This window comes from Pezoporus flaviventris, unplaced genomic scaffold (assembly GCF_033815535.1).
Source record: "Pezoporus flaviventris isolate CSIRO_AGI_PZ_B2104156 unplaced genomic scaffold, CSIRO_AGI_Pfla_v1 ptg000164l, whole genome shotgun sequence".
Classification (NCBI taxonomy): domain Eukaryota; kingdom Metazoa; phylum Chordata; class Aves; order Psittaciformes; family Psittacidae; genus Pezoporus; species Pezoporus flaviventris.
The window spans coordinates 151,843-173,571 of NW_026892712.1; the positions used below are offsets into that span (position 1 = coordinate 151,843).

General features: G+C 54.2%; 1 pseudogene; it reads left to right on the plus strand.

The window, feature by feature from the left end:
* Nucleotides 1-658: 658 nt before the first annotated feature.
* Nucleotides 659-21,455, plus strand: LOC133283320 (NEDD4-like E3 ubiquitin-protein ligase WWP2; annotated as a pseudogene).
* Nucleotides 21,456-21,729: the final 274 nt, after the last annotated feature.

The following is a 21,729-nucleotide window of genomic DNA, read 5'->3' on the forward strand; positions in this document are numbered from 1 at the left end:
CAAGGCATGTTTTCTGCACAGCCACATTGTTTAGCCCTAGCTGTGTTCGCCTGGAGCCCTTCCTTATCAGGTGAACTTTGGATCAGCTTTTCCCCTGCTTTGTCCAGGACTTAGATCAAACCGATCAAAATGTAGTTACCTGGGTCATTCTGCAGGTTCCCTTTGAAGACTGGCACAATGTGATTGAAGCTTCTAAAATTGCCCTTTTACAAGGCTTGTTAGAAATGAGTAGCAGTCTGATACCTCCTCAGCTTAGTCTTGTAGGATTCTGGTGCAAGTTGCTGTGAGCCTGCTGACCTGGAAGTCTTTGCCTGTAGGTGCTGCCTGAGGGGGCTTCTTTAGTTGCTCATGCTGTGTACCAAGATTTCTCTGGTGCTGCAGGATGCTGTCCTGCTACCCTCCAGCTGAAAAGGCAGAAGTGTCCTGAGCAGTTTGCCTCTTCTACAGTGTTTGTAGTTCTTCAGTCCCCTGTCTGTGGGGTTTATACTGTTTTGAGGCTTTATCCTACAATACTTTTAAATACTTGGTCTTGTAGACACAGATACTTTGCTTTTATTTTTCTGTTTCTCAAGTCTAACTTGTGGAGCTCCATCTGTATCCCTTACTACAGTTGTTGCTGGTTTGGTTTTAATGCTTTTGCTTTGCCACTGAAGCCAGGATGTCTTGTGGTGAAAGTTATCCTCTGCTGGACTGCCAGGTATCAGGGTTTTGGTTATCTAATAAATGTTCATCAAGCAAATTCCCTTTAATTTTTCTGGTCTGCATTTTCTTCCTTATCAGTTTGCTTTGTATTTTCCCCTTTGCTTTGTCTCTTCCACTTCCTTTTTCCATAAGCTCAGTGAATCCAGCAACATTTAGCTCTTACCAGTGCAGCTGACTTGCTGAGCCTGGGCTTCCCTCTGCCTGGGAGGATGCTGCACAAGCAGTTTCTGAGCTCCTGCTTGTACCTGAATTCCCAAACAGGCACACAGTGTGTTTGCAAGTTGCAGGAGAGATACTGAGCTTTTTTTCTTGGAACAAAGGCATTAGCAGTGGTTCCCAGAGGGGTCTGACTGCTGGGTGAAGGAGGTGCTGCCATTGCTGTAGGCTGGGAGCATTGTAAGTCCTGTGTTTGGGTGGTTAGTGGCTGCCACCCACCACGGGCTCTGCTTTCTAGGGCTGCATGGGTGCAGTAGATTAGCCAGGACCCCATTACCCTTCTGGGTGCTGACATCTCTGCTCTCTGCCTTTCCAGTGAACGGAGATGCAGTGGGTGCTGCAGACATTGAAGAGGAAAGGCCAGCAGTGGAGCAAGCATAGCTGATGGCTCCGTCACTCCTGCTCTTCCTGCCTTGACCAGCTCTGTAGAAGCAGAGGAGACAGCTTCCAGCTCCAGTGCCCTGCCAGCCCCAGGCAGTGGTGCAGGCCCTGGATGCTCTGCCCACTAGGTAAGCTCTGACTTCTGCTTGAGACTTTTGTTACCTTGAAGAGGCCAGTTAGTGGGGACATGAGCAAACTGGGGCACTGCTGTGTGCTGGAAGAATCATAGAATCATAGAATAGTTAGGGTTGGAAAGGACCTTAAGATCATCTGGTTCCAACCCCCTGCCATGGGCAGGGACACCTCACACTAAACCATGTCACCCAAGGCTCTCTCCAACCTGGCCTTGAACACTGCCAGGGATGGAGCATTCACAACTTTCTTGGGCAACCCGTTCCAGTGCCTCACCACCCTCACAGGAGGGGGCTGTGCTGCACTGGGAGTTGGTGGAAACGATGGTCCTGAGGGTGCCTGTTGGGGATCCCTGCATCCCTGGTCACCTGGCACAGCCTGTGCCTCTCTCATCTGAGCCCTCTGCCTGGGGCTTCACTGTTGTGGATCCCCTCCTCTGCGCTGGGGTCTTATCTGTGTCTGTTGTGGGTCTCAGGTAATATACAGTGATTTGTGTCTGCATCAAGCAGCCTCTGGGCATCCTCTGCTGTCCTGGGGATACTGAAGGGATCAGTCAGGGAAAAATGCATGAGAGAGCATGGATTTCCAGGGAGCTCCCTCTGAGCAGAAGGGCAGGAGCATGCACTCCACAGACACTGTGGAGACATTGGCCACTGTTCGGGGGAGGTGGGCAGGATCCTCACATAGCTATGCCTGTTCTTTTCTCTGGTGTGGGTGCTGTGCATCCTCCTCCTCTGGGAGATGCGGGGAAGGGACTGGGAGGAGAACTGGGGCTAGCTGAGCACTGTTGGTGGGCATGCTGGCTCTTGGTGGGGCTGCAGTCAGGCTCTGGGGCTCAGCTCCTCTCTGCTGCAGCTGGTCATTCTCCCCTTGTATTTCAGACACCTTTAATTCTAGACTGAAAATGCGGGGGGGGGGGGGGGGGGGGGGGGGGGGCTGAAAATGGCTTGTGTTTCTTATGAAGGGAGCTGTTTATTTTCTTTTGGCTGAGGTAATGCCTGGAATGTCAGGACCTTGTTCACTGTGTCAGTCACAGGTAATTAGGGTTAACAGCTCATGTGTGTCTTTGTGCAGGGTGTGTAAGTGTTTCTGTTCTCTGGCCTGGGCACTTCCTGTTTCCAGGCAGCTGGAAAAGTCCAGTGCTCTGAAAAAGGCCTTTATTCCAGCCAGAGCTTGTGCCCCTTTCTGCTCCTACCAGGTAGACTGAAGGTCTCCTTTTCCTCATCTCTGCACAGCCTGAGTTGGAAACAGGCTGTTGTTTCTTTCCAAGGGGGGGAGAGGAGCCCATGGGTATCTCAGGATTGGGGTTTCAGAGGTTCCAGGAAGGTTGCAAGCATGGCTTTCTGAGAGACACCAGACATGCATTCACCTGGCCCAGACAGGTGAAAGGGTGGCCCATGTCCTCCCTGTGCCTGTCTCCCTGCAGTGCTCACATGCCAGAAAACTGGGCATGTCAGAGCGGGGAGGAGGATAAAGCTGTGTGCTTTGGGAGATGGTTGGAGAAGAGCAGTGAAGGGGGTGTGAGCCATCCTCCAGGCTGAGCTTGTGGAATTTGTATCTCTGGAGACACCTTAGATTATTACCCTGTGTATCAGTCCCTCCCTGTCCTCGCTCGTAGGACCTGCAGGAGGGAAAGAAAGCAAAAACCCTCTTGCATGTGCTGTCCAAATCCTATGCTCATGCTAGGCTGGCTTGAGTAGCAGATGACCTGCTCAGTCAAGTGGAGACCATGTACCAAGGTCTTCCCAGATGACAGAGAGCAGAGAATTGAGTCTGTTGAGCTCTCCATGATGTGAGATCTGCCCCGAGAGCTGCCAGACCAGGTTCTGGGTTAATAGGGTTTTGCTAAACACAGATTGCACAAACACACTGTGGCCCTGGGGTGGTGTAAATGAGCTTCTGGGGATCTCCTGAGACTTGATCCAGGGCAGCTGATTTTTGGCTGGCTCACCACACCAGGGTATTACTTTGACTAGTGGTTTGGGGCCCAGCTTGGGAGATGGGGATGCGGCTGCCTGGGCTGATAGAGGCAGTGATGTCTCAGGCAGAAGGGATGCAGACAAACCCAGGCCACTTCAGCTCTGGCAGCAGTGTACTCTGCAGAAAGCCATGCAGGATAGCCCCTTGCTGGCCTGGCTCCCAGGGGATGTCTGTGCAGAGAGCACTGCAAAGCCTGTGAATTCTTGCTCTGCCGCTCACAGGAGCAACATCCCCTGCAGAGCTGCCAGTTGCTCCAGTGCTAAAGAGCTGGAAAAAGCTGTCATGTCCTTCCTGCTTTCTGTATGAGCCCTGCCTCAGTCTCCCAGTATCTTCTTTAATCTGTGGGAGCCAAGGACAGCACTTCAGCCTCTTGGAGGGGTGGCAGCTTTTCCCACTGCGTGCTGGTGGGTGTGCTGAGCCCCAGCGTCCCTGCTTGTGCCAGGCTGAGTGCAGATGGAGTCGAGAGTGGCTGGGTTCATGTGGGGATTCAGAGCTATTTATTCTGCTCAGATAGCTGTCTCTGAATATCTGTACCAGATGTGGCAGGCACAAAGGCATCTCACACATCTGGGACTCTGGAGGGTGCTGGAAGGTGTTGTGAATAATTCCAGCCCCAACAGAGACCAGAACCTCCTTCACATCCTCCTGGCTTGGGCAGAGCGTGCTTCCTGATGGAGCCAGGGAGTGTATGTGGCACAGGAGCAGATGATTGCAGCACTCGGGGCCTTTGGTGCAGGATCCTGTTTCTCACATAGGGGCTTCTGAACAGATCAGTAGCAAAAGGGGAGAGGGCAGGAGAGGCACTGGCTCCTCATCTGGTTCCTGTCAGTGATGATCCTGCATGGGGACAGCCGGCCGTTAGCACAGTGTGTATACACGGCGCTGTTTCACCTGTACAAAGAGGTACGTTATGCTTCCTGGCAGAATGCATGGGGCTGTGGTTTCTTACATAAAGAGGGCATTTTGTTTGGACTGCAGGGTTGCCTCAGCAATGCCACTTCACACTGCCTGTTGCTCCTGGTATCCACTGCTGGATCCCTGTGGGCAGCTGGAGGGGAGCAAGTGAGGGCCGACATGTCACACGATCCATGCTTGCAGCAGTGGTGCACATGGGTGAGAGCTCCCACCATCTAGTGCTTGCTCAAGCACTGATCTTCCTTGCTGGTGGCCATGTGGCAGCAGGCGTAGGGCAGGAATGCCAGCTGGACTTAGTGTCCCCAGAGGAAAAGCCTGTGGTTGCGTCTCCCCAAACTGCCCCTTGTGGGATGCAGGGAAGCTCAAAAAGGCTGAAGCCAGCTAAGACTGGGCAAGGTGATCTGAGCAAGGCTGGGTGTGCCACCATGTCCCTGTCTCTCAGGCCATTGCTGTGTGTTAGCAATGACAACAGCTCATCCCAGCTTTCTGTTTAACAGTGGTAATTTGCTGTTTGTAGGGCAAAGCAGCCCTCAGCAAACTTACTTTCCAGATCACCAGGGAGCTGCTGACCTGAGGAGCATGTGATCTTGTCAACTGTTTGCATAGGGTGTGAGATGGGAACAGAGGACATCAAATCAGTAGCTGCCACCACCAGCAGCTTTCCCTAGTCCTGCGTGGCTCTTTGCAGTCATGAGGGCACCCAGAGGTGTATCTGAGAGGGGTCCAGAAACTCTCTGTCCTGGAGGAGTCCTCATTGTGGGTTTTCTGGTCTCTAGAACCACAGAAATGGTACCTGGGGGCTTGAGAGCCTCTTGTCATAAAGGACTTCCAAGTCTTCAGAGCCATATTGATCACAGAACCTGTTGTTAATAAGTCTGGAGGACCTGTCCCCTCCAGTAACAACTGCTGGCACCACCAGTTCTGTGTACACAAGGCTGAGGTCCTGTTCATCTCTGAAGCACTGTATGCCAGCATGGATAGAACGGGTGGGATGTCAGGCTGGGGTTGTCCTCACTGTAGGCAGGTGGTGCTGCAGCTTTTAGATCCATCCAAAGGGTTAGACAATCTCTTGGCTTAATCCTGAGCCTGGCATTCATTTTCCCTTCCTGCTTTTGGGGAACTGACTCTTTATCTTGGAGTGCAAGAGCGCCTTCTGCCCAGGGAAAGGGTTTCCAGGCTGCCTGCGTGGCTGATAGACTGCTGGGGTCCCCAGCTGATGGCACCCTGCCTGGGCTTGGGAACACAGCAGAAACTCCCCATTTCTGCCTTCCCACCACTTTTGAGAGCAGTAATAAGGCTGCGATGTGCGTGACCTGTGGTTGTGGCTGAGGTCACTGTTTGGTGGCTTCAGAAACTCCCTGAGGAGTTTTGAGGGTGAGCAGGGTTGGTGTGAGCCCAGGTGATGGGACATTAGTGCTTACAGCATCTCCGTCACAAGGGCTGCTTTCTGCAAGCCCCCATTTGTTGCTGTCACAACAGAAGCCGATCTATTAATTTTATAGAACTTTTTGTGATGATTGAGACTGAAGATTGAATTGGGAGGGAGACCTGGGTGAGCAGAAGTGTGGCAGGAGAACACTGGATCTGTCAGCAGCTGCCAGCTCACCTCTCTGTTGCAGAATAAAAGCTGACAGGAAAGCTCAGTGCTCCATGGAGCTTTTACCTTTGCCAAGGCATACACTTTCATGAATGAATTAAGGCAAAGCATGGTTTCAGTGTAGCCTTGTAAAGCCAGGCCTCCCCATCACACTGGCTCCCCTTAGGGGCCACCTCCCAACCAAGTGCCTTGTGGCCATGTGATGTCTTTAAACAATGTCTGTCAGCAGTGAGAGGGAGGGCTGCCAAGGAGAAAATTCATCTCCAGCCCAAACTCAAAGGCTTCCCTTTAAAGATGTATTAAGAAAAGCCAAATAAAACTGGCATAAAAAACTCACAGGGCATAAAACTGACCCTGTGTGAAATCTTATGCTGACCCTCCTACTTTCTGGAGGAAATGATGAATTTATGCTCCAAATGATACCTGTTTCTGGAAAGCAGGCTGCTGCAAGCACCTCTCTGATCATCTTGATCTAGCAATCCAAACAACTGCCATGTAGACCTGCTCTCATTCTTTATTTTAAAGAAAGGTTAGAATGCTGTAGCTAAGCAACGTGAGGAGGTGGGCTTGCAAATCCACTAGCTGCAGCTCTCTGGACGTTCTGGGTAATAAGGTGATTATTAATTACAGTCACTGATCTGGGGGAGGTTGGGCTGCACAACTGTGGTCCGAGTGGATGGGCACATGTGCAAACAGCTTTGCTAGGGAGGCTGTTGGGGCAGGATTTAAGGTAGATGAAAGTGACTGTGACATCACTTGGTCCTACATGCAGAAAGGCTCTGGTTCTGGCTGCCCTGCCGATGCAGGGGCTGCAGTTGCTGGATCCATGTTGCTTGTTCCAGCTGAACCTTTCACTTCTCCTCTGTGTTTGAGGAGAGGACAGGTGCCATCTCATCTACCTTGGGTTTGCTTCATATACTCTCCCGAGGGGTGCTGCTCTCCCCACCTGGCCCTGGAGCAGGGGACAGATGCCTGAGGAGCCCTGCAGTGGGATGCAGTCACTCTGGCTGCCATTGCAAAGGGCAGTTTGTTTTGGGAGCTCCCCCTCAGACAGAATTTGGGCTCTGGGCTAGCAAATATCAGCTGTCTCATTATTACTTTTTTTTCTGCAGGTGGGAACAGCAAGAGCTGCCTAATGGTAGACAGCAAGACCACCACATGGGAGAGGCCTCTTCCTCCAGGGTGAGGGGCTCTGGGGGCAGCTGGCATCTCAGATACTCAACTAACTTCTTGTAGCAGACACACAGGAGTCTGTGCAAAAGGGGGGAAGGTGGCAGGAAAGTCTTTTCATTCCTAAAAGGAAATGGGGTGAGATGGCCAAGTGTTTACTGGCCTGAAAACACATGCTGTATCCTCAGAAAGGTCTTCTCAGCATTTGTAGAAAGGAAAAGGCCTTCCAATCTGATGGATTTTGACCTCTGTTAGAGGATTATTTTTTTTAACAGTCCACAGAAATCACTGAACACCTGAGCAGCAGAACACCTGTGGGCAGAGCAGGGGGGTGGGCCTTTAGGATGGGATGCCAGCAAAGTCCCCCTGAGGACCAGGAGAAGGGAGGGTGTGGGCCTCATGTCATCTGGAAAAACATGCTTCTAGATGAGGGCTGAGCTCCTGGTGAGCAGAAACATGCATGCTTAGTGTGCCCCAACCTGGAGCTGGACCCTGGGCTCTCTCAGAGGGGCCTCTTATGTTCTCAGCCACACTGGGGTCTGCTTGTACTTGAGAAGACAATGCTGCTCAGCTCCATGAGACCTGCAGGAAGCACTCTGCAAAACTCATGTCCAGGAGGGCCATGCTTTCATTTGCAGGAGTAAACAGTCTTCAGGTTATAAAGGCTATACGCAGCCCTGGGATCCATGTGCTTGTTGAATTCTCACTTCTTTGTGCTCCTAAAAGCAGAGAACTCAGTACAGCCAAACTGTTGTTCTCTAGACTGAGTTTGTTTAGGGCTGGAATGACTGAAGTGTGCTTTAACCACCAATGTAATGTGTGAAAGTGAAATACAAATCTGTCCTTTTTCCATGGGAGCCTTCAGGTTCCTGTGGGCACATACTACCTTTAGTTAAGTTGTGATTTCTGCAGCTGCTTTCTGATCCTGCAACAGCTTTAAATGTCTGGTGTTAAAAGAGGGAGGCTGTTACCTGGAAAGGCAGGTTTAGGAGTACCCCACATATGTTCTTTCCCTTCTGTGTAGGTTTCCAAGCCAGTGCCTTGCCTTTGTCAGATGTCAGCTGTCTTGGAAGAATGCTTATGGCATCCTGGTGTGAACTTGGCTAGTGTGTAGGCATCCCATCTAGGCTTCATGTGCCTTGTGCAAGACTTACTTGTATTTTATATTTCCTTCTGGTGGATCTTTGCCCAAAAGAGCCCTTTCAGCTGTGAAACTGGTGGTTGTGCTGGAGATGGGAATGGACCCCTCATGTTAAAGGGTATCTTAGTCTTGTGAGAGGAGCCAGAGAGCAAGTGTCTGAAGTCAGCCTGTAGTGTCAGAGCACAATGAAAAGTTATGGTCTCTATAGCTGGACATCTGGGTCCAGGCAGCTCTTGGGTCTTCCTCTCTTGGAGGACTATGAGCTGCTTTTCTCACCTGTATTTCCAAGGGGCAGAACTCAACCACAAATCCTGACCTCTTTGGGGTTTCTTTCTTCTGCCTTCACACCAGCATTTGTACTGAGTTGACATATGGCAGCTGGAAGCATCTGCCAGCAAGACCCACCAAGTTGTCTGAGGACAAACAGTGACATCTTCCCCTGGTGTTTCCAGGTGGGAGAAACATGTGGATCCTTGAGGTAGGTATTACTACGTAGACCACAACACCCAGACCACCACATGGCAATGCCCCATGGCTGAATATGTCAGGAACTATGAGCAGTGGCAGTCCCAGCGAAACCAGCTCCAAGGAGCCATGCAGCAGTTCAGCCAAAGATTCCTGTATCAGGTGAGAGCTAGGGTGGTGGTGGTGTCAGGGATCTCACCTGGTTCACCCACCAGTCTCACCCAGGAGACATGGAGTGTGGGGAGGTGCTTGCTTGCTGGGCTGTGTTAGAGCCCACAAGCTCCTCTGCATGTGGAGAACTGCCTGGGAGTAACTTTATTTTTATAAAACAGCTTGCATGGCCCTGAAGGGTGGTGGGAGGTGTCCTTAACATCCTGTCCCCAGTGTCCGTGAAGTGTCAGCATGGCTGGGCACATGCTTTCTCTCATGTCTCCCATCAGGCAAGCCTTGCTGCTGACCTGCAAGGCTTATGGAACTTGCTGCATGCTGTAGGAGCTGGGCATGTGCTGAGGAAGCCATGGGAGCCTGGTCTGTAGCAGGAGGGGAGGCTCTTGGGGGTGAGTTTATCCTGACCCAAGTCTCCGTTGGGCTGAGGACAGCGTGGTTGGGTCCTGGGTGGCAGCAGGAGTCAGCAGCAGTAGCTGCAGACCCAATGTACAAATGATGACATGGTGAGGGCTGCAAGAGCCAGTGGACCAGAGAATACAGGGAACAAGCACTTGCTGGGCTTGGTGAGCTTGCTCCTGTTTTCTCTGCTTCCCCTGGTTTCTGGTGTGGGCTGAGTAGTTGTGCTTCCTTGCTCAGGGAATGGACTTTCAACAGCCCTGCAGAGCAGTAGCTTCTGGGCAGAGACCACTCTTGTCCTGGCCTTGCCTTTGTTGCTAGAGCTGGGACCTGGCTTCCAGTGGTGTTGAGCACCCTCTGATAACTGGGACAGTGCTGGTGGCAGTTGTGCTGCAGTGTGAGCAATGCTTGGGAAAGAGCCAGGCTGGAGCATTTCCACCTCCCAGAGCAGTGATGTCCCAGTGCTGTCCATTGTCAGCTGGGTGAAAAACATGGCTCTTGCCAGGAGGCAGGAGGTCTGCAGGGCAAGTGTGGGGTGAAGGTGGGCAGAGCAGAGTGACCAGCTTCTCCCCGATGCTTATCTCATCTTGGAGAAAGCCAGAAGGCTGGCATGTCCAAGCAATGCTGGTGTGAGCTCTGTGCTACAGTCAGGAGCTTGGATGCTCTTTGGGAGAGGGTGCAGCCAGAGCAGTTGTGCAAAGTCCATTCTGCTTGAGGCACAACTGGGGGTGCAGGAAGCTGCTCTGCCCCTCTCTTCCCCCTGCCTGTCTCTCCTGGACAACTCACCAGCCCTTCCAAGCCTTGCAGCAGGAACTGGATTGCCACAGCTCTGCTGCCCACTGCCAGCCTGTGCTCCTCAGAATAGGAGGGAGCTTCTACTGGAGGCTGAACAGGGCTCCAGGCCTGTCGCTCGCTCCCATCTCCGGTATCATCAGCCTTGGAGCTGCTCCAGTGCTGTGCAACTCACCCTGGCCAGGCTCTGTGGAGAGCAGAGAGAGGGACTTGTGTTCCAAATTTAGCCTGATGGAACAGCTGTACCTTTTTTTGTCAAGCTCTCTGCTGCCAGTAGTGATGTCTCCTTCTTTGCCTCCTTCCCCAAGGGGCTTTCTGCTTTTCTTTGCCATCCCATCTCCAGCATCCACCTGCCATCCTTGCTGGGAGAGGAAGGTGGGGAGGTGATGGATGAGCAGTGCTGCAGCCCTGGGCAATTCAGAGCTATCTCCATGCAGCCCCTGGGGGAAGCCACAGTTTATGGGGGGCCAGGGTGCAGCCAGGGACTACTCTGCCACCTCAGTGGTGCAGGGCTCCCCAGTCTGTGCCTGCATGCAGCATCCCTTGCACCAAGTGATCTTGTTGGCACAAGGGGCCAGGTTGTTCCCAGGGGCTGTGGAGCGCTGCAGGAGGGATGGCTCCCCAGACCTCTGCCCCAGGCTCTTGTGTCCCTGCCCTGTTAACTTTAATTAGCTGGTTTTAGGTCACAGTGAGGTGATGCCACTGGACGTGGCTCAGCTTGTGGCTCTTTCTGGCCTGTCTGGGTAGGGAGAGAGCAGAGGCTGCCCCACACCATGCTGGGGCAGTGCCTCCTGCGCTCAGTCCTAGCATGTGGGTACCAGAGACTACACTCAGGCACGGACTGTGTCAGCCCCATCCCTGTCGTCCCCCAGGACATCCCTGGGGTGTTGGGCTGCCACGGGTGTCCTGAGTGCTGGTTGCTTGTCTCAGAGTGGGGGGCCCTGGCATTTCCTGAGCCCAGGCTACCTCTGATCCCCAGCCCAGTGCTGAGGGCTGGGACGTGGCCCCTCTCTGGCAGCTGGGTTTCAGGAGGTACAATGAAAATGCCTTTTTGGTAACAATGATTTTCTTATTTAACTGTTAAAAGCACTTGCAGGCCTCCTCCTCCCTGGACCCCCAACTGTCGGGGCTGTGCATCCATCCCCAGGGACCTCCATTGGAGCTGGAGATGGGGGGCTTAGTCGTGGGGCAGCATTCCAGCCTGCTCCCTCTGTCCCAGGGCATCCTCCGGTTCAGGCTGGGTGATGGCCACTGGCTCTGCCTGCCCTGGGGAAGAAGAAAGGTGCTTTGTGCAGTGGCCCCCGACCTGCCGGGGGGGTGGCAGTGCGCGGAGCTGTCCATCTGCGCGGGATGAATGTGGCCTCAGTGCAAGGGCATCCTGCACCCTGCTCAGGAGGAGGGAGACGCCAGCCTGCCAGGAAGTGCTGGGCGTGGACTGGGCTTGTGGGAATGATTTCATTGGAGAGGCCTGCGATATTCCTCCCCCTTGTGTGTGGTTCTTGGAGGAGGCTGGAGGTGTATCTGGTGGGGACAGGCGGCAGGAGCTGTGCACATCTGGACCCTGCCATGCTGTCCCACTTCCCTCTGTGCGGCACAGCCCCTGCCACACCACCCCCTTGGTTGCCACAGCCTCTGTTTAGTTTGTTTAGTTTGTGCTTTTTTTTTTTTGGGGGGGGGGTGTTTTGTTTTGTTTTTGTTGTGTTTTTTTTTGTTGTTGGGGTGTTTTGGTTTGGTTTGGTTTTAGTTCTCTGGCAGCTGCAGGCCAAGGGGAGGCAAGTGGGAGCCAGGCTGTTCGGCTTACTGCTGCGATCCACTCTTCCCAGGCGTCCTGCCCTCGTTTAATTTTGTGGCTTTGCCCTCTCTATTGTCTCTAGTCATCCGGTGCTCCGTCTGACAGTGATCCTCTCGGTCCCCGTCCTCCTGGCTGGGGTAAGTACTAAGCCACCTCACCTGCCTGCCACCACACTCACCGCACAGCCTCGATGAGGACACTCCTCTGTCACCCAGAGCAGGACCCTGGGAGTGCAGGATGGTGCTGTCAGCAGCTCCTGCACTCCCATCCCTGGTGTTAATGGGAATGGTGGCTGGGGAGCCAGTGTTCCCTGTGCTCTGCTGCATGTGGGGCTGAGCCTGCCTGTGATTAGCATGATCTCTGATTTGAAATCCAGCTTTTTTTCCTTTTTTCCCCTTTTCCTGGAGGAGTTCCCAGCTTCTTTCAGCTACCGAATGCAGAAATGTTTGTAGTTGTTCTTTGGACTGGGGGAGAGGTTGGGGATCCAACTCCTCGCTTGTCCCCAGACCCCTCCTCTGCTGAGCAGGGTTCCATCCCACTGCTCTACCTGCCTCCCGAGATGCTCTGTCTCAATCCACAGTGAGGCTGGGAGGTGGCAGGAGCAGGGCTGGCTGTCCTGCCCCCATGGTCCAAGCATTGTGTGCCAGAAGGTTTTGATAGATCCCTGTGCCATCCTCAGGGAAGAGAGGCCCCCTCCATGGCGAGAGCATCCCTGAAGAGGGCAGGCTGAGATGCTTGTGGGTGCAGATGGGCTGTGCTGTGCCAGGCAGGAGAGGGGTTAAAACTGTGGGGAGCTTGGAGCAGGACAGAGAAGGCTCAAGGCTGCTAAGAGGTGGTCTCTAAGGGCAGGGTCTCTATGGGGACAATGCTGGAGCCTTTGCTGTCATGCTGGGTGATCCACCTCCTGGATCCGAGATGAAAGGGGCCCTGTCCCCAGTTTCATCTGGGCAGACTGGGGGGAGGCGCAGCTCTGCATGGATTGAGCTCCCAGGATGGATGCAGTCCCAGTCATCATATATGGGGTCTGCCAGAACCATGGTGTGTGAGCTGCTTCCCACAGTCTGGGGGTGAGATGGGGTGAGGGGGTGGCTGCGGTGGCTGGGAGGTGACAGGGCAGTGTGTGTGCAGGGTGTCCTGGCCGGCATGGAGCAGGGCCCTGCATGCTGGGAGCGATGCAGGCACATGGAGGGAGGAGGTGTGTTGTGTGGGGCACATATGTTGTGGGGAGGTGTCAGGCGGGCACAGGGGGTGGCTGTCAAGAGGCAGAGCGGGGTTGTTGGTGGGCATGCAGACAGGGTGAGAAGGGCTGTGCAGTGTGGGTGCAGGCACCCAGGGGCTGGTGGGGTGTGGAGCAGGTGCAGGATCATCAGCAGGTCAGGGCACATGGTGCCCAGACATGGCTGGGTGGCTCTTGCTCTTCAGAATGTGAAAATGATGTTGGAAGCGTGTGTTGGGAAGGGGGTGAGGCTTTAGGCATGGAGGGGGGTTGAGCAGTGGTTCTGGGGTGAGTGGCAGGATTGTTTTATGCTTGTGTGTAGCAGAGGCAGGGGGTTGGTGCACCAGCAGTACAGCCAGGCAGGGAGCTTGGATGTGTTTGAGGAAGCACCTGCAGATCCACAGGGAGGGCTGCTGGGCTTGTGGAGTGCTGAGTGTCTGAAGGAGGGTGCGTGTGCCACCTGCCCAGCGAGGTGCATGGCCAAGCATGCCTCCTGTGCCAGCCTGGCAGCATGTTGGCAGGGCTGGCCTCTGCCATGGCACCTCCCACTTGCTGGCCTTCCCTGGAGGTGTGTCAGCTTCTGCACTAGAAAAAATGTAAGGCCTTTTCCAAATGAGCAGGGGTAGTGCTGGTGGGGAGGTGGGACAGAGGAGCTGACAAAATTCTCATGAGCTGGGAAGGGGAGGGCTGTTCTCTAGACTGTGGGTCAGGACTGGCCAGGGTGCTCCAGCTAACACTTCCTCTCCTTTTTCTCTTAGAGAAGAGACAGGACAGTGGGCAAGTGTATTACGTGAACCACAACACACGGACCACCCAGTGAGAAGACCTTCGCATGCAGGAGTAGGCAGCCTGTGGGGGGAGCAGGGAGGATGCTTGTGGTTTTGGAAGGTCCATGCAATAGGCTACTGGATGCCAAGAGCTGTTCATGCAGGGGACTGAGCAGGCTGCAGAGGAAGTCATAGGGAAGACTGGAGGTTTTTCTGGGCAGAAAGAGGTGCTTTCTCCTTGCCCTGTTGCCTTCCCTCAGGGCTCTTCTTGGGCTCCTGAGAGCTTTGGGGCGGTGGTTCTCCAGAGGCCTGCCCCAGCTGAGGACCTGGCCCAGGCCTCCACTGAGGCTGCCTCTCCCACAGACAGGGAGTGAAGCTGTAGCCTGCAGGCACACTAATCCCATACTGTGAATTCCTTCTTTGTCTAGCACAGAACTGAGCTGCAAATTGAAGGTTGTCCCCAAGGGCAATAATTTGGAGGGCCACAGTTGAGGGTGAGATGCCTGAGGTGCCTGCCTGTTGACCCTTTCTTTGTTGGCAGGATGATCCAGGAGCCACCACTGCCACCCAGCTGGGAGATGAAGTACACAAATGAGGGTGTGCACTACTTCATGGACCACAACACTTGCACCATGACCTTCAAGGACCCATGCCCTGGATGCGAGTCTGGGTAAATGCTTCTGGGCTGAGCTCCTCACCCTCCAGCCTGGCTGCGCACTGGGAGCTGGAGCTCGGGCTGCCTGCTCGCAGCTCATGTCTTCCTGTGGTCGTGACACAGAGTAAGGAAAGTGGGTCAGCTTTGTTGCAAAGACACTGAACAGTGGGTTTAGGGGCTCACATCTGGCTCTGACAGGGGAGAGCTGCACCCCAGCCATCTTCCTTCTGCCCAGCAGGCGATGAGGATGCTGGGGTCAGGCAGCTTGTGCCAGGCAGCTCAGGATGCTGAGCCAAGGCCCATGCTGCTTTTGCAGGAGCAAGCAGGGTGGCTCCCCAGCTGCATATGACCGGAGCTTTCGCTGGAAGTGCCACCAGTTCCACTTCCTTTGCCATGTGAGTAGAGTGGCCAGAGGGCCCTGGCAGCTCAGAGCTGCTGTGCTGGATGGGTATGTGAATGACCTGACCCCATGGGCCAGGGTCAGAGGAGCCACTGTGCCAGCCTGCACAAAGCCTTGTGTACTGTCTTGTTTGCAGTCAAATGCATTGCCTAGCCATGTGAAGATCAGCATGTCCTGATAGATGCTCTTTGAGGACTCCTTCCAGCAGGTGAGGAAGTGCTTGGGGCTGCAGTGCCTGGGGAGGTGTGGAGTCGGCCCTTGCACCAGCCCGCGATGACTCTTCCTCTTGCTTCTCCCCAGATCATGAACATGAAGTTGTACGACCTGTGGCGCTGCCTGTACATCATCATGCGGGGAGAGGAAGGCCTGGACTACAGTGGCATTGCCAGGTGAGCGCTGGGTGCTGGACCTGCTGCTGGATGGAGCTGTGCCTGTGGTGTGGAGCCCTAAAGGGCAGTGCAGGCACAGGAGTCTGTCTGGCAGCTGTCCCAGGTCTCCAGCCTTTTTGCAGCACTTGCTTGGGCAGAGGATCCTAAGGGTGTTCAAATGGGAAACAGTGAGTTTTAGGAATGGTGGGACACCCTGAAAGCATTGCACTGGCCTGTCCTTGGCACAGAGAGTACTGGGGGGGACTCAGTGTGAGCTCTCCTGCTGCCCTTGGGATAAGGGGTGATGGGTGAAGTGGCTTCTTCTCCCCACAGCCAACAGGCCCTGTGTTTCCTGGGACAATCGGTGTGTGCCAGGTGTGGTGCCTGCCCCAAGGATGGCATTACTACAGGGCATGGGCTGCATCTTGGTTGGAGGAGGGTCCTGTGCCCCCATGAGGCCCCACCAGCTCACTCAGGGTGTTTGCCTTGGTGCTGGGCTATCACTTCCCCTGCCTGCTGCCATTCCAGCACTCGTGCTGCTGTGCTCTTGCCCACTCCTCCTTTGTGGTGCTGCTGCCCCTGGCTCTGGTGCAGGAGCTCCTGCTCTCCACCTCTCTCTGTGTCCTGCCAGTGGTTTTACCCTATGGTAGGTTACATCATGCTGTTCTACCACAGGGTAGAACCACGGACGGGATGCTGGGGCTGCGTCTGAGGACTCCTGTCTCCCTGCATGGCTGGGGAAGCAGAGCCAGGATGGCTCCCATTCTGCACTGCTTTGAGCTCAGGGTGGAGCTCCCAGGGGAGCCTGTGTGGAGACTCAGGGTGGGTGTGCACAGTAGTATGTGTGTGTATATGTATGACAGCCTAGGTGGGACTGAGCCACATGGTGCCTGCTGGGACCCCCAGTTCTCCAAGTGGGGCATCTGGCAAACTAGAACATCTGTTGCTGATGTCTCCAGAAGTGCTTCACAAACCACATACAGCACCCCTGGGGCAGAGGACACCCTCATAAAGTCACACCAGCGTCCAACACCTGCAGTAGCACCCTGTGGAGATGGGGACCTAGTTTGTGCGGGGTGTATTGTGGAGGCACAGGGCTGTCCACTGCTGGGGCACAGCCCCTGGGTGCCCAGGCTCCTCGAGCTGCTTGTCACCATGCTCCCTCTTCCTCTTGCCCCAGGGAGTGGTTCTTCTTCCTGTCCCACGAGGAGCTCAGCCCCATGCATTGCCTCTTTGAGTATGCTGGCAAGAACAACTACTGCCTGCAGATCAACCCTGACCACCTCACCTAATTCCGCTTCATCCGCCACTTCATCGCCATGGGTAAGAGCTCAGGGCAATAGGCAAGATTGGTTAGGGAGGCACTGGGGGGAAAGATGCTTCATTCATATGCTCCCATGGAGCAAGGGCCTTGCAGGGGATGGGGTGGTCAGTGGGGCAGCCTGCCATGGCTGTTCTCAGCTTGGTGGCGTCGCCCTCCTTAAGCCCTTCTTGCTCAGGTGTGGGTCTATGAGAGATGGGCCATTGAGAGTGTGTGGTGGGGAAGGCTGTGGAGTGATGTATTTTAAATCCAAGGAATGGCTGTGGAGCCAGAGGGGACCTGGTTTCCCAGGGGCGGTGGCATGGGTGGCTCCAGGTCTTTGGCTATTACCCCAGGTGCTGTTTGGTCTGCAGCTCCAGGGACTAGTTTTAGCCCCAGTAGCGTGAGATTTTCCAGCTGCCCAAGCCTCAGCGTGGCTCCTCCCATTCATCTCCCATTCCCCAAGGCCAATGTGCTATGGGTTGGCAGGGGTTTCCTGAGCTTGGGGAAGGGTCCCTGTCCCACAGCCCTGCAAGGTGTGCACAGGAGGTAGCTGTGAGCTGCTCTGGACCTTGATCTGCCCTACCCTGTGCCTTGCAGGATACCAATAAACCCCCAGACTATTACTCTCTGCTGGGTTGTTCTAGACAAGTGTCTGCATTATTTTTGGCTGCCTTTGCCTTGGAGATCCTGGAAGCCAGGGATTCAGGGAAGCTGCAGCACAGCTCTGTTTAAACAAGTGCTCTTAATAGAGCTGTGAGGGGAGAAGGAGATGTGGTGGAATTTGTGGTGGGGAGGGGAGAAGGGCTGTGAGCACACCTGTGCCGGGCAAGCTGCCCCTGGGCAATACTGCCAGGGGGAGCCCGGTTTCCAGCTGGGAGTGCATGCTGCAGCTCTGGGACCTTGTGAGTGATTCCCTTTTGCTCCGTGGCTGCCCCAGTGGTGGAGCATCATCTTGCCTCACCCATCTGTCCTGGCATCCCCTGTGACCTGGTGTTGCTTTCCCACTGCAGGCTCTGGGAAGTTCATTGATACTGGTTTCATGCTTCTACAAGCAGATGATGAACAAGCAGTCCACACTGAAGGACCTGGAATCCATCAACCCCAAATTTTACAACTCCATTGTCTGGACCAAGTGTGTCTCATGCTCCTTCTTGGACCCAACCTGTTCTGCTGTGGGGAGGCAGTGCTCCTCCTCACGGCCCCTTGCTGCTGCCAGGTGCCTCTGTCAGAAATCACATCCCGGTGTTCCCCTACAGGGAGAACAGCCTGGAGGAGTGTGGCCTGGAGCTGTACTTCATCCAGGACATGGAGATCCTGGGCAAGATGACCACCCATGTGCTAAAGGAGGGTGGTGAGAGCATCCAGGTGACAGAGGAGAACAAGGATGAGTACATCATGTGAGTGGCTGTCCTGAGGCCCTCGACAGGCCGTACCCTCACTGGATGCAGGGCAGTTCTGGGGTTGGGAACACGGGGCTTGGGATGTGGCCGCCTCCCTGGGCTACATGGCCTGTGACAAGTATGGGCTGGTGCAGTTGGCTGGTCTCTGCTGCAGTCTGGCTTACTGCTGGCTGGGCAGTTGCCAGTACTTTCAGGAAAGAGGATTGGGGAGAGAGGTTGAGACTTCTCACCCTGCCTGTCTGCTGCTAGGCTGGCTGGGGGCTGCCAGGGCCATCTCCTGAAGAGGCTCCAGCCAGGGGACATGGTTTGTACCCCTCAGTCTCCTGAAGGCTGCTGGTCTGTGCTCAGGGTTGTCTGCTGCTCATGGGTTCAGAGGCAGAGAGACAAACCCACTAGTGAGGAGCCCTGGTGATTTGCAGGAGCCCCTCTCCCACTCCCCACGCACCCCTGCAGGTCCCAGGGCCCTCCTTGCTGGCGGGAGGGATGGTGATGGTTCCCCACACTGCTGGCTACCTGCCGACTGCCATCTGCCTCCCTAGGCTGTTGACGGACTGGAGGTTCACACGGGGTGTGGAGGAGCAGACCAAGGCTTTCCTTGATGGCTTCAATGAGGTGGTGCCGCTGAAGTGGCTGCGGTACTTCAACAAGAAGGAGCTGGAGGTAAGCTGGTGCCTGTGCTGTAATGGGGGACATGGAGGTTCCGGTGCTTCTCACCTGCAGGCTGCCTAGGAATGGCACATAGTGATGGTCTCCATTCACAGCCTCTGCCACTTGGCTCTGCTGATGGGAAGGTGTTTGGGTCTATGGGGTGGCTTGTTGGGTCCATTAGCAAGAAAACATCTCATAAGAGGCAAGGAATTCCTCCCGACAGCTCTTGCCCAGTGCTGGAGCCTGTGCCTTGTGAAGTCTGGCACTGGAGGAGTCAGTGCTCTGAGGGGTGGGTGCAAGGCCCTGGTTCTGTCCCCAGCTGATGCTATGTGGCATGCAGGAGATAGATTGACATAAATGACTGGCAGAAGAATGCCATCTACCAGCATTACACCAAGAACAGCAAACAGATCCAGTGGTTCTGGCAGGTCAGTCCCAGTGCCAGCAGCATCTCTGACCCACTCCACAGCCCTAGGATCATCCTTTGCCCATGGCCTGGGGCAGGCAGCATTGCAGGCTGTCAGGAAGAACAAAATGCAACCATGAGCATGTGTTCAGCAAGTAGCATTTGGCTGTTGCTGGCAGAGGCCCTGGTGCCACTGCTGAGGACAGCAGGCAGTACTTAGTGGTCAGTGTGCTTCTAGCTGCTCTTGGGCAAGATGACAGAAGGGGGTGATATGTAATAAAACTGTGCTGGCTTGGGCAGTGCTGCTCTGTGCTGGCCAGGAAAGAAGGGGGTTAGAAATGGCTCTGAAGGAGGGCAAGGCTGGGCAGAGCTGCTCTCTTCAGACCCTTGGGATACACTCTTATCTGAGGATGCAAGAATGGAGGTGAGGGCTAGACCACCCTGGGCTGTGTCCCAGGGTGTGGGGTAAGTCATGGCAGGAGCCGTGCTGCAGGACGGTGCCCCAGGCCTGGCTGAGCTGCAGGCTTGACAGGGATCCCACTCTCCTGCTGTGTCCTTGTTGTAGGTGGTTAGAGATGGACAACGAGAAGAGGATCCGGCTATTGCAGTTCATAATGGGGATGTGCTGCCTGCCCGTTGTGGGGTTTGCAGAGCTCATTGATGTATGTGCCCAGGGAGTCCTGGGGAGCTGAGCGGGGGCAGTGGCCAGGTGTGGGGCTGGGGGTGGGACCTGGCTGTCCATGTGTCCATCACAGAGTGCAAAGCAGCCTGCAGCAGTGAAGCAGCTGTGATGTCTGAGCATGGTGATTTCATCTGGTAGGGTGCCGTACCCAGACACATTCCTTAGCCATGAACCATGCCACCAGAGTTAACTTTGTCAGTCCAGTTTGTAATCCCATTTTGAATGAGATTTGATTTTTTTATTTCATTTTGATTTCTGTGTGATGAAACCCCCTTTACAGAAAACCACAGTGTGGCATTATTCTGCTCTCATCCTTTAATTTGCTGCTTTTTGGGGCCTGTACCATCCTTTCCCTTACTTTCCTGGAATCGGTGTCATGCTAACTTAACCCACTTGTTTATTTTTCTTGCTGGCAAATGAGGTTTTTCCAGCCCCCTGAAACTTCTCTAGCATTTACTATCAGTTAAAAAGTGACTTCAGTGATTCAGACTTCCTGAGCAAGGTCCTTTAAAACTCTCAGATGGACCTGATCAGTCTTGCGGGTCCATGGATAAATATATTTTAGCATTTGCTGTTTAACTGTCTTGTTTGGAAGCCATGCTGTTCCCTCTCTGTGCTGCCAATATGCTTGTCAGCTTTTTCCTGTCTTCTTTTTTGTATGTTCTCTCTGAAGGGGTCAGAACAGGAAGAGTACTGCTATGAATTTATGCCCTGATGTATTTCTATGATCATAAGGGTGTGTGATGGTGCAATCAGCTAATTGTGTGTCAAAGGGTTTTCTTTTCAGCTTCTGGACATGTACTGAGATTTGCTGTGCTCATAATTAACAGGCAGCAATGGGCCTCAGAAATTCTGCATCAATAAAGTTGGCAAAGAGATGTGGCTGCCTTGGAGCCATATATGGTAAGTCATTTCTCCTCAGCTCTGTTAGGAGCATGTGGGGACAACAGCGAGCAGCCTCTATGGAGCTGCACAGGGCCCTGGGCACTCTGTCCCATCCACCCACATTCCCAGGGGATATAGCTGCTGTTCCTGGCTGTGTATCTTATGGCAGCTGCTGTGTGCAGCTGAAGCTGGAGAGGACCCTGCAGAGGGAAGGAGGATTGGGATCGTGGTGCTGTTCGCAGCCTCTACTGTCTCTTCAGCTTTAACCATCTGGATCTCCCTCCCTACAAGAGCTACAAACAGCTGAAGGAGAAGCTGCTTTATGCAATTGAGGAGACAGACAGGGGTGATGGGGCTTTGGTGCTTTCCCGGGGAGGGCCCTGAAGCTGGGCATAAGGTCCTGCACACAGAGCCCAGCATTGAGCCCTCTCCACAGGATGGTGCACAGGCAGCTAGGATGCTGTTGCTCTTGTTCCTGGGCGAGATCTACATTTAACGCAGTCCTGGGGGAAATAGGTCCATGTTTCCCTCCCTAAAGAAATTCAAGGTGTGACAAGGTGCTTGCACCTCACACTTCACTGGCTCTGTTCAGCTTGTTAGGCACAGGCTGGTGCAGAGGGGATGGGAAGAAGCCCTTGGCAGGGCAGCATGAGGTGCACTGAGGCTCCCTGGTCTCCCCCCTTGCAAACACAGTTAAATGAGATCTGTTTTTGGCACAGGCTATTTTTCCCTAGCATTTTCTGCTTTTTCACGGCACTTTAATAGATGCAGGCAAGGAGGGGAAATGGCTCTCGAACTGATTCTTGGGTCACTTTTGAGTCTTATCCAGCACCCTGCAAAAGGAACGGGGAACCACAGTTGATGTTGCACTGTGCGAGGGCCAGATCCACATGGCCCAGAGCCAGTGCCTGGTTGACCATGCCTGTTGTGTATTTATTTAATTTGTAAGCATGTGGCCCCTTTGCAGTTGTGTGTCATCATTAAGTGGTTTGTTGCTCAGAGCTGGTGCTCCACAGCTCTCGTCATGTTGGGGCACATCTGGCCTTTGCTTGGTTCACAGGTTCAGCCCAACCCCCTGTTGTTTTTTCTGTCATTGGTTGGGCTGGTGGCAGGAGCTCCTGGAGCTGCAGGTGAAGGCATGCCTCCCTGCAG